An 11,495-nucleotide genomic window follows, 5' to 3' on the forward strand; every position below is an offset into this window, starting at 1 on the left:
AAATCAGATAATCACGATCGAATTAGTGTTATATGTTGCATATTGCTAAAATCAACTCAGATTAGTTTAATAGTTGACGCATGTCCCTTCAATTATTTATGCTGAGCTAGTAAGGATATCCTGCCTCTAGAGTTATCGACGAGCGAATTACTCCTCTCGGTAGTTACAGTCCCCCGAACCCTCAATCTCTACCTTGCGGGTGTATATTGAGAGATCCCCACACCAGGGATCACAAGGGAACCTACGGCCGTCGTGGTCAAACATAATTGCATTCCCTTTATGTCACGATAACCGGGTTTTGTCAGTTTTTCTCATTGTCGTTAAAAACTGAATGGCGACTCCTATATTACTAGTCAATTGGGTGTATACTCACAGGAAATCCAATTACACTTGATTGAATAAAAAGAATCGTCACACCCACGAGGGACAAGGTCACGCATTAGCCTCGCGCTTTTTCGACCCCCTCACAGGGCGGATCTTTTTTGGTGCGCTAAATGCTTCTTTTCCCTTTTTAGACGAACTTTAAAGGCGCTTTGCAAAGTATTTTTTTATTATTTTTTTTGTTAAGCGTTAAGTGTAGAATGTACTTTTCATTTGTCTTTTTTTTTTTTTTTTATATTCGTGACTCAAAACGGCTTGAAAGATGGGTTGAATGAGTTGTATAAGCATTAGTCAAGCACGAGGATTACATCAACCAAGGCCAATAAATAGCATGGGGACGGCTCAAGGGTATATCAACAGGATGTATTCAAACAAGTTATATGGTCATTATGCTAGTGGTGATGTAAGAGCAGGTTTTGGAAATAACGGGTATGACGCGCGTGTCAATGGCCGTACGTGGTTTGCAATTGATAACAAGTTCAGGAACAAGAGTCGAGGTAATGGTTTCTTGGGTTATGGCAATGATAACATGGATGGGTTAAATGAGCTGAACAGAGGCCCCAGAGCGAAGGTGTCTAAGAACATAAGGATTGGAAAGGGTAGACATCGCAGAACTTTATGTAGTTTTTGTGGCATGATTCGGATTGGTTGACTAAATTCTTTTCCTTCGTCTACTTGGGTAAATTTTGCACTTTGGGAGGTACGGGCTAAGTATGGCTCGCTCTTTTCGCTCTCCCTTTTCTCTTTTCTCTTTCTATCTTCTCTTTTTGCTTGGGATTTCTCCCCAACATAAATCCTTCAAAAAAATTTATTTGGGCTAAAAGGTAGATGGTTGTGGTCTTTGAGTCACGAGGCGAGACTGGGTGAGCCTCGTTTGGTAGGCCTATAGTGGACCTTTAACTTTAGCAGGCCTAGGGTGGACCTTTAGCTTTAGTAGGCATAGGGTGGACCTTTAAATTGTCTTGCTTTGCAAGCGTATTTAGTCGTTTCTTAAAATGTGCAAATAGCGTAGATTCAAAATGTTGTTTTTACTTTATTGAAATTTAACGAAAGAATTACATCGAAAATAATTTTTTTGCTTCTTTTCAGATTCCCGGGATTTAATTGGAAGTTGTGATTTAGACTCGAACTTTCATTAATTTTTTTGATTATAACCCGTGTAGGAATACAAGGAGGTGGCCTAGACTCAAAATGATGACGTGGCGTAAGCCTATAATACTTGACCAAGCAACTTTCAGACTTTAGGCTAATTGGACCATAACTTTCGTTGGTTGACACTTTAGATTTTAACCCTTGAGTGTTCATTTGTCATGTGCCATTTTGCTTAATGTTGGCAAGGTAGTTAATTGGGGAGATCGAATTTTTATTTTTGCAAGACTAGAATCATTAGTGCGGCTTCTCTCTTAGTGTGTATTGCTTTACCCCAATGGTAGCCTTATGGCATGCCGATTTGGGTATTTTCATGGTTTGTCATGTTGCATTTATGAAAAATCTTTTAGTCCGTACTTAGGAGTATTTCAAGGAGCGAGTGGCTCGAGAGGACTATGATAGTCGTGACCCAATGTGATCATAAGCCTTGAGGCCATTAATTTTTGCTAATGGTATTGACACCTTAGGTTCACTTTGGGGGTTGTGCGACTATGGGGGAATGATTTTCATAATGTGACCGTTTCCATTTTGCAAATACTAATATATATTCTTTTTATTGGTGAGAGAGAGTATTGAGGCCGTAGACTCTTAGCAAGGGATGACAATTACATATGGGTGCTTATTGATTTAAATGTTAGGAAGGGAGACTCAATATGGTTTAACCTTTTAACTTGCAGAACGACACCAAGCATTTGGACCGATTCTATGGATAAGACAACTAAGACTTAGGATTTAGATTGTACTTTGGCATAGCCTAGTCTAGACTCGGATTTTTTTTTTATTCGAACATTATTTTTCCTTGAAAACTTCATTCGAACATCATTTTTTGAATACTTTGCCCATGTGACATTCAAGGTTATTTTAATTAGCATGCTCGGTTTTGGTGCCGAACATCGTCGTCATAGGAGGCCTAACAACGACACAAAGAGTTATATTTTTTTTTAAGTCGCTTTTAGAATCGAGTGCCTTTTCATACGCCCTCGTAGCAAAAAAAAATCATGAAAAGTTTTTTTTGCTACGCATTTTCTTCATGCGTGGGCACCGAGGCTGCTGTGCCTGACCAAAAGGCCAGGCAGCAACTTCAGCGCCCAGAGGTGGGCGTGAGAAATAATGGCGCCCAGCCAGGGGCGTTGAAAATGCGTCCCTGGCTGGTTCTCGTTTTCTGTTTACGTCTACTTTTTGTTTTTGCGACTTTGATTTTGCGTGCTTGCCTAATAACGTCCTTTACGTGTTGTGCAGCGTTTGTGGGATTAGTTACGGGCCATCCCGAGCACCACTTATTTTTGTGGCGATCGTTCGGGTTTGCGAAACACGTATTTTGGTATAACTCTTTGGCCAATTGGTTTATGAATGTTTGGGCAATTTTTAAGGTCGTTGGTTTTTCTAGGATAGTTTGTCACACACAATCATATATTTCGCTACACATAACTGACATTACACCATGAGGCAATAATAATATGTCATGTAGTTTATGATAGGCTTCTATAGGTAGTTTTTGCGCCTGGCTTGGTACCGCTTCTATCGCAGATCCAACACATGCCCCGGTCGAGGTAGTGTCTTCAACAGACGAATTTCGCCCAAGAGGCCAATCACGATGTAAGCCAAGGGGGCATGCACCAATGAGAGGGACCTAATGGGCGAGCGATTGGGTTTGGGACGGGTGTACTACTAGCGAAAGTGCCGAGTGGACAACATTCGAAGCGTATGCACCCCCCGGTTGGCGATGGGTATCCTTAGTCCCAACTCCCGAGATGAAACATCCAAGGGAGCCAAGATTCGTTATGCGGTTCTGTCCGTTCACATTAATATGCTGATTTTCAGGTCGTCCCAACTTGATGGGGAAATAAACGCGGGATAGGATCGTTTCACCCTTCGGCTATTTTGATTACCTACAAGCACGAGTATTTCCTTCACTATCCCCAGTGGAGTCGCCACTGTGAGGGGGTCGAAAAAGCACGAGGCTAATGCGTGACCTTGTCCCTCGTGGGTGTGACGTTTCTTTTTGTCAAATCAAGTGTAATTGGATTTTCTATGAGTTTACACCCAATTGACTAGTAATATAGGAGTCGCCATTCAGTTTTTAACGACAATGAGAAAAACTGACAAAACCCGGTTATCGTGACATAAAGGGAGTGCAATTATGTTTGACCACGACGGCCGTAGGTTCCCTTGTGATCCCTGGTGTGGGGATCTCTCAACATACACCCGCAAGGTAGAGATTGAGGGTTCGGGGGACTGTAACTACCGAGAGGAGTACTCGCTCATCGATAACTCCAGAGGCAGGATATCCTTACTAGCTCAGCATAAATAATTGAAGGGACATGCGTTAACTATTAAACTAATCTGAGTTGATTTTAGCAATATGCAACATAGAGTACTAGATCGAACGCGATTATCTGATTTAGATTGTTTTAAGGGACCTAGCATGATAATCCAATTTCCCAAAAATACCATACTTATTAGGCGTGGTAGAACAATCAGATTTAGTTAGTTTAACAGTTCATAAAAGGGCGAGGAAAGCAATTAAATCATGGAAAAGGGACACATTACGACGCACCCTTGAGAGGTGCGTCACGGTTCTCAGAAAACTAACCACTTTGACTTTGCTATTTCTCCTTTTATTTAACGAATCTCAAATTATGGGACGGGATACGTTCTGTTCGATTTATGAATCGATTGCGACAGAACGCGTGATCAGTTTTGCAGCGTGAGGCTTAGGCTTAGGGGTTTAGAGTCAATACTCAGAATAATAATTGTGTGTTGTTGTCCTTTTCACGTTGAACTTAAGGTCCTATTTATAGAAAAGAGTTCGTGGAAAGATAGAATTGTAGAGCTCCAATCCACGAGGAATTAGGAAAGAATACGTCCCAGGTAATTTCAGCGCCCAGGCCTGGGCGCCGAAGATTTCGACGCCCAGAACCAGGCGTTGAAAATAGGATCTGGGCTGTTTTCTTAGTCGGATTCGGATTCCTAGAATCCGGAGTGTTTGAGACTTATCCGAGTCTTTTAGCGCGTATTCACTTTATGACGGAATGCGTCTGGGCCCGTTACGAACTCTAGGCTCGTTAGGATTTTAATTAATACGTAACTCTTATTTTCGAATCATATTAGGAATATGATTCTCTCGTAATCTCTATCTCATTTAGGATTTATGTTGGAGTGCAACACCTAATTCTGACAAGATTCTATCTTTTATGACTTGCTACTTTTAACAACTACCCATTACGGCAGTTACTATTTTTAGCAGGTTTCCATAAATAGCAGGTTTCTATAAATAGTAGGTTCCGGGTGAAATGAAAAGGGGAATTGAGATTCGTTATTTTATAGGAGATGCGTTGTCAAGTGGAGATTTATGTTCTCATCATCGAACCTTCCCTTTCGGGAATGGGGACAAAAGTAGGTGTCTACAGCTACGAGCTGAGAATCAGTCTTGAGACAAACATGTTCGGCTTCCAGAGATAAGCACAGCTCTATTCCTGCGATTGCGGCCTCATATTCGGCCTCATTGTTGGTTGCTTTGAAACCGAACTTTAGGGCGTACTCTATGCTCTTTCCCACTGGGGGTATCAGTACTACTCCGGCTCCCGAGCCATTCACAATGGAAGATCCGTCAGTGTAGACCTCCCATGTCCTTTTGGTGTCATCTAGCATTTCCTGGTATGAGCATTCGGCCAAGAAGTCTGCGAGCGCTTGCGCTTTGATGGCTGTTCTTGGCTGATACTTGATCCCGAACTCAGATAGCTCGAAAGCCCATGCGGTCAATCTTCCCGATCTCTCTATTTTGTTTAGCACCTTCTCCAGCGGTTGGTCAGTTAGCACCACTATTTGATGGGAATCGAAATAGGGTCTCAATTTCCGAGTTGCTACCACCACTACGTATGCTACTTTCTCAATGAGTGGATACCGAGTTTCGGCGTCTGTTAAGGTTCGGCTGGTAAAATAGATTGGCTGTTGTTTCTTTTCCTCCTCTCGGAGGAGCACTGCGCTTACGGTTCCGGGGCTGACTGCGACGTACAAGTACAGAGTTTCCCCTTCTTTTGGCCTGGCTAGCGTCGGCAGTTGAGCCAAATGAGCCCTGAGTTGCTGGAATGCGTCTTTTTGCTCTTGTTCCCATGTTAACTCGGGGTCCACTTTCCTCGGGACGCCTTTCTTTTTGATGGGTTCTGCTTCTCCTCCTGGGAGGGTCTTTGGTTTGAGAGCTTTGAAGAAGGGTGCCCCTTTATCCGAAGCTTTCGATATGAATCTCGACAGTGCGGCTAACCTGCCTGTTAGCCTTTGCACGTCTCTCTTTGTCTTCGGCTCGGGTAAATCTAGCGCAGCCTGGACCTTGTCCGGGTTCGCGTCTATTCCCCTTTCGCTCACCATGAATCCGAGGAACTTCCCTGACTTTACCCCGAAGACACATTTCTTCGGGTTCAATTTCATGTTATGTTTCCTCAGGTTGGCGAAGGTCTCAGCCAAGTCCTTGATGTGATCATCTTCCTTCACGCTTTTTACTATGGAATAGTCCACATAAACCTCGACGTTCCTTCCCTTTTGATCGGCAAAGACGTGATCAACTAGTCTTTGGTAGGTGGCTCCGGCATTTTTCAATCCGAAGGGCATCATTGTAGTTGAATACTCCCGCGCTTGTGATGAAGGCGGTCTTCGCTCTATCGTCGGGGTGCATGAACACTTGGTGGTACCCTGAAAAGGCGTCCATGAAGCTCAGCAATGCATGGCCACTGGTTGAGTCCACTAGCTGATCTATCCTTGGGACGGGATAGCAATCTTTTGGGCAGGCTCGGTTCATATTAGTAAAATCAACGCACATGCGCCATGAGCCATTCGCTTTCTTGACCATGACCACATTGGCCAACCACTTGGGGTACATGCATGGCTCGATGAAGCCTGCCTCTTGCAGTTTCTTTACCTCCTCGGCGATAGCTTTGTTTTTATCCGAGGAGTAGTTTCTTTTCTTCTGTTTGATTGGCCGAGCTTTGGGACTGACATCCAGCTTGTGACAGATCATCTTCGGATCTATCCCTGGCATGTCAGTTGCCGACCACGCGAAGATGTATTTGTGATCCCTCAGCAACTGGATCAACTCTATTCGAAGTCCCGAGCCCAAGCCTCCGCCTATTCGGACACTTCTGTCTGAATCATCCTCTAGCGGAATGTCTTCCATTTCTTGGTCTAGTTCGGGGGAAAGGGTTTCTGGTCGAGCATCAACCTCTGCGGGCTTTACCAGACTTCTCGGCTCTGCCTTTCTCCTCTTAGCCTCTTTTTCTCCACTTGGGGGAGGGCCCTTCTCATCTTCGTCCTCAGGACTGTCTCTTAGCTTCGGCTTTCGGATGGTCGTGTGACAGGTTGATCTTGCCACCTCTTGGTCGCCTTTTATCCGCTCGGCGAAGCCTGCATCCGAGACGTACATCATCATCTGATGGTATGTGGATGGGACTGCTTGTATTTTGTGGATCATGGTTCGTCCCATGATGACGTTATACACTGAGTCGCAGTCCATCACCAGGAATTCTTCTCAGACGTTTCTCGCCGCCAGGCCTTGGCCGATTGTGACGGGTAGGGTGATCTTTCCTCGGGGAATAGCTGCGGATCCGTTGAATCCGATCAATGGGTAGCTGACCTTGGTCAGTGACTCTTCTCCCTCTTCGAGGATGAGCTGCTCGAAACAGTTCCTGAAGATGATTTTGACGGCGCTTCCTCCATCGACTAGTACTCTGTGGACATTGTGGGGTTGTTGAGATCCATTTCGATCACCAACGGGTCGTCATGTTTGTACTGGGTCCCGAGGCAGTCATCATCAGTGAAGGTCATGTTCGGGGGGGTAGGTTGGTTCTCCCCAACACTGCTGAAGTTGACTCGGTGGGAGAGAGCTCTTAAGTGTTTCTTGCTGGCGTGGCCGGACCTTTGTCCTCCGAACACCACGAGAATTGGTTTCTTTTTTTGCCCCTCGGTCTCATGGACTCTTCTCTGGGCTTGCTCTTGTAGCTTTCTAGACGTTGCTTTCTCTTTTTCTTCCCTCTCCGTTCTACGGTCGAGCAAGTATTGCTTTAGGTAGCCTCGGCGGATGAGGTCCTCGATGTTGTCCTTCAGCGAGTTGCATTCCTCAGTGGTATGGCCGAAGTCATCGTGGAACTCACACCACTTGTTCTTGTTCCTACGGAGTGGGTTGGATCTGAGCTTGTCTGGTAGCTTCCACTTTTCATCATCTTTGTGGAGATTGAAAATTTCTCTTCGGGGTATGGCGAGTGGAGTGTAGTTGGTGTATTTGGGTTGAAATTCGCGCTTTTTCCCATCTTTCTTTGGGCTCGCCTCTCTCGCACCCACCTTCTCTTTCCCCTCTCTCGAGTTGCCCTCGACCTTACTCTGATTTGCTTTGTTATCTTTCGGATCCGAGGATCCTCTTAGCCTTGCTGTTGCCTTGTTGAACTCTTCTGTTCTGATGAACGCATCTGCCATTTGGAGCATGTCCGCTATCTTGGAGGGGTTTTTCATTGTCAGTTTGTCTCGGAATTTTCCCTCCCGTAGCGCGTGTTTCAAGGCGAAGATTGCCACGTGTGGCTGCAGGTTCGGAATGTTGGTGGATTCCTTCATGAATCTGGTCATAAAGTCTCGCAGGCTCTTGTCCCTTTCTTGCTGTATAGAAGTTAGCTCGGCAGTGGTTCGTTCTGGGCGATTGTTGCTCACGAACTGCACACAGAACCTCTTCTTCACCTTCTTCCAACTTTTGACCGATCCCTTCGGCAGCTATCTGAACCATTCTCCCACAACTCCTGTCAGCGTGGTTGGGAAGTATTTGCACCAACAGGCTTCGGAGTAGGGACTTAGAAACATCTGTTGTTCATAGGAGATGACGTGATCCTTCGGGTCCGTAACCCCGCTGTATGTCAAGTGTGCTGGCAGCCTCACTTTGGGGATTGTCTCCATGACAATGTCATCCGAAAATGGGGATGATGCTGGAGTCATGATCCTCTTTCCTAGCCTCGCCCTGATACCTTCGCTCTTCGAGTTCCCTCTAAGGGATTGCTCGAGGGCGTGTAGGGGGATAGGAGTTCGGTCACTTCTCCTTCTCCTTCTCGACTGGCCACTGCCTTCGGGTTGTCTACTGGACCCACAGGGGCTACCCAGCCTATCATGAACTGAAGGTCGCAGTCTGCTATGGACCGAGCTTCGGATCCGAGTGCGATCACTTGCCCCACTTTGGAGAGCTTGCGGTGTTGGAGACGGTGTTGCGAACCACTCTGGCTGTTGTGCATCTCTCTGCTGCGTGTCCCACGTGCTCTCTCTCCACCTTGTCATCAGGTGCGTTCCTGACATTGTGGAGAGATCTTGCTCGGGCCTCGCATTGTCCTCGTCAGTCGAGGGCATGTTCAGCAAGATCTGTCGCCTAGCTCTCCTCGCTTCTCGTCGTGCTGTTGCCTGGGCTTGTTCTTTCTCGTTGAAGAGGAAGTTCTGCATGATGGTCATGGCCGCAGAGAGCTCTTCTCGAGAAGGGAGTGGTCTGCTGGTTGTGGCGGTGGCCCTTGTTGGTTGCGATCTCGCCACTAAGTGTAGTTGTTCCCCTCCATCGAATTCCGAATCCGTTTGGACGAGGACATCTCCCACCTGGTTGTCATTGTTGGGAATTTCCATTTTTTCGTGAAAAGTGAAGTGTTTTTCGGAGCTTTCAAGTGTTCTTCCCCACAGACGGCGCCAAATTGTTCCGGTGTTGAAGTGGATGGAACAATGGGCTTCGAATGAAGGCCCTTTCGTGTGTGTTGAAGATCTTGCTAGCTCGAATGTGTCGTGTCCAAGTTAACCTGCACAATGAACAAGTTACTAGCCTCGGGGGTGTTTCCGAGGAAAGCCCCTCCGATGCCTAAGTAAGAACAATGCTCGGATTCTAGAAGAGTAGTCTTAAGGCGTGAAATGGACGTCCCTTGGTAAGTGAGCCCTGACGGCTTATTTATAGTGTTTGTACGATAAATCCCCTTAGGTTATTTATTGCAAATGGGCCTTGGGCCTTGGCTGGCGGCTGAATAGCCTTTTGGACTGTAGTGGGTTTGATGTTGTTGTTGTGAGCCCTTGGGCTTTGGACTTAATGGCCCAATTGGTATTCAATTGGGAGCCCAAACAGTGGGTAACTATTCCGATCCGCCCATGATGAGGGTATTTGTTCCACCTTCCCTTTTATTTTCTTCTTGTCAACACTAGCTTATTTTCTTTGCCACCACTTCATCCCTTCATCATCACCTTCAATTACATTAGTTTGACTTTTATTACCCCTTTAATACATTACCCTCAATCCAAGCATGCCGTAAGGGGAAAAAATTAGACATAGACAAAGAGGTTATATTTTAAGATTTTCAGCGAAAATTGAGAGCAAGACTAATCAACCCATTCGGTAATTATTGAACGATTAAGAAAACAATACTAACCAACTAGATCTTTGCAAGCCTTTTCGAAAAAGTGTGATGATTTAGGGTAATGGTGTTCTTTAAAGCTTTGTGGCACTCTGTTCCTTTCAATCGTAATGGCTTGTGTGTGTGTAAATTGAGTGGGCAATCTGCTTTTTGTTTCACGCAGTGCCCTAATAATTGAACCAGAAGATCCACAATTTCAAATTAGTGAGTATATTAACTTCTATCAATTCTAACTGAGCCAGAGTTTTACTTAAACTCTGTATGGTATGGTATGGCATGGCGTAAATCATTTTTAGAGAATATGCTTTTCCATGGAAAAATACAATTCTAAAGTAGTCTCCCTTTGTCTAGTTCTTTCTAAGAAAATGAGATAAGATTGGTGGGAAAAAGAATAAGAAGTCAGCAAGAAATGTGGTTTTCTTCCTTTCAAACGGAAAAAGGGTTTTTCCACCTTTGAGGAAGTATAGAAATTTGTTTTTCATCTCATGCAAACCAAAAAGTGTAAAATGTTTGAATCTTTTTCCATGAAAATATTTTACAATAATAAACCAAACGGGGCCTCAATAATGAGATTCAAATATATTGTAAAAGTATATCTGTATCGACTCGTATAGATAATCGATATATGCCCTACTGGGAAAACACCTGTATTAGGAATTCCCGAGTCAGACGGGTCTTCAAATACTTTATTCTCCCTACGTTTATAAGAAGTTCACCCCCCGCTCACATCTATTATCTATTATCTATTACTATATACTAAAACAGACATCAGGAATGACATGTGTCACTTCCAGGTGCGATTTTTTCCCGCCAAAACCTTCTTTCCCTTTTTGTTTCCTTCTTAAAAGAATGTTAAGAAAAATAAAATATAAACGCAATAAATCTGATACTTTGACTAAATTTGCATATCTTTTCCTCCAATAAATCAAAATATATGCATATATCTATTTTCTCTAAATCTATTACTATATACTAAAACAGACACCAGGAATGACATGTGTCACTTCCTGGTGCGATTTTTTCCCGCCAAAACCTTCTTTCCCTTTTTGTTTCCTTCTTAAAAGAATGTTAAGGAAAATAAAATATAAACGCAATAAATCTGATACTTTGACTAAATTTGCATATCTTTTCCTCCAATAAATCAAAATATATGCATATATCTATTTTCTATAAATATGTAAATAAAAGTATTATGCTAAAGCATTCATTATTTTTAACCTTCCTTGACCTAGATCAACAAAATTTTCCTTTTTACTAGATTTATTTATTTAAATAAGTAAAAGAATACATAGTACATATTATTTTATGGAGCTGAAAAAATCATTATTAAATGATCGAATACCTATTCATCGTATAATAACTATAACGTTTTATTTTTTTATACAGGCAATGTTATCTACATTAGTAGGTGATAGAATTTTCCCTCAAAACAAAAAATTAAATAAAATTGTAAATTAATTTATAAGGAGCTAATGACATTGTTTCTAAGTTTATCGGTATCTTTAAACTGGTTTTTTTTAATATGGGAAAGTCGTGCATTCTAAACTAGAATAAACAACATTT

Source organism: Spinacia oleracea, chromosome 6 (assembly GCF_020520425.1).
Source record: "Spinacia oleracea cultivar Varoflay chromosome 6, BTI_SOV_V1, whole genome shotgun sequence".
Taxonomy (NCBI): Eukaryota; Viridiplantae; Streptophyta; class Magnoliopsida; order Caryophyllales; family Amaranthaceae; genus Spinacia; species Spinacia oleracea.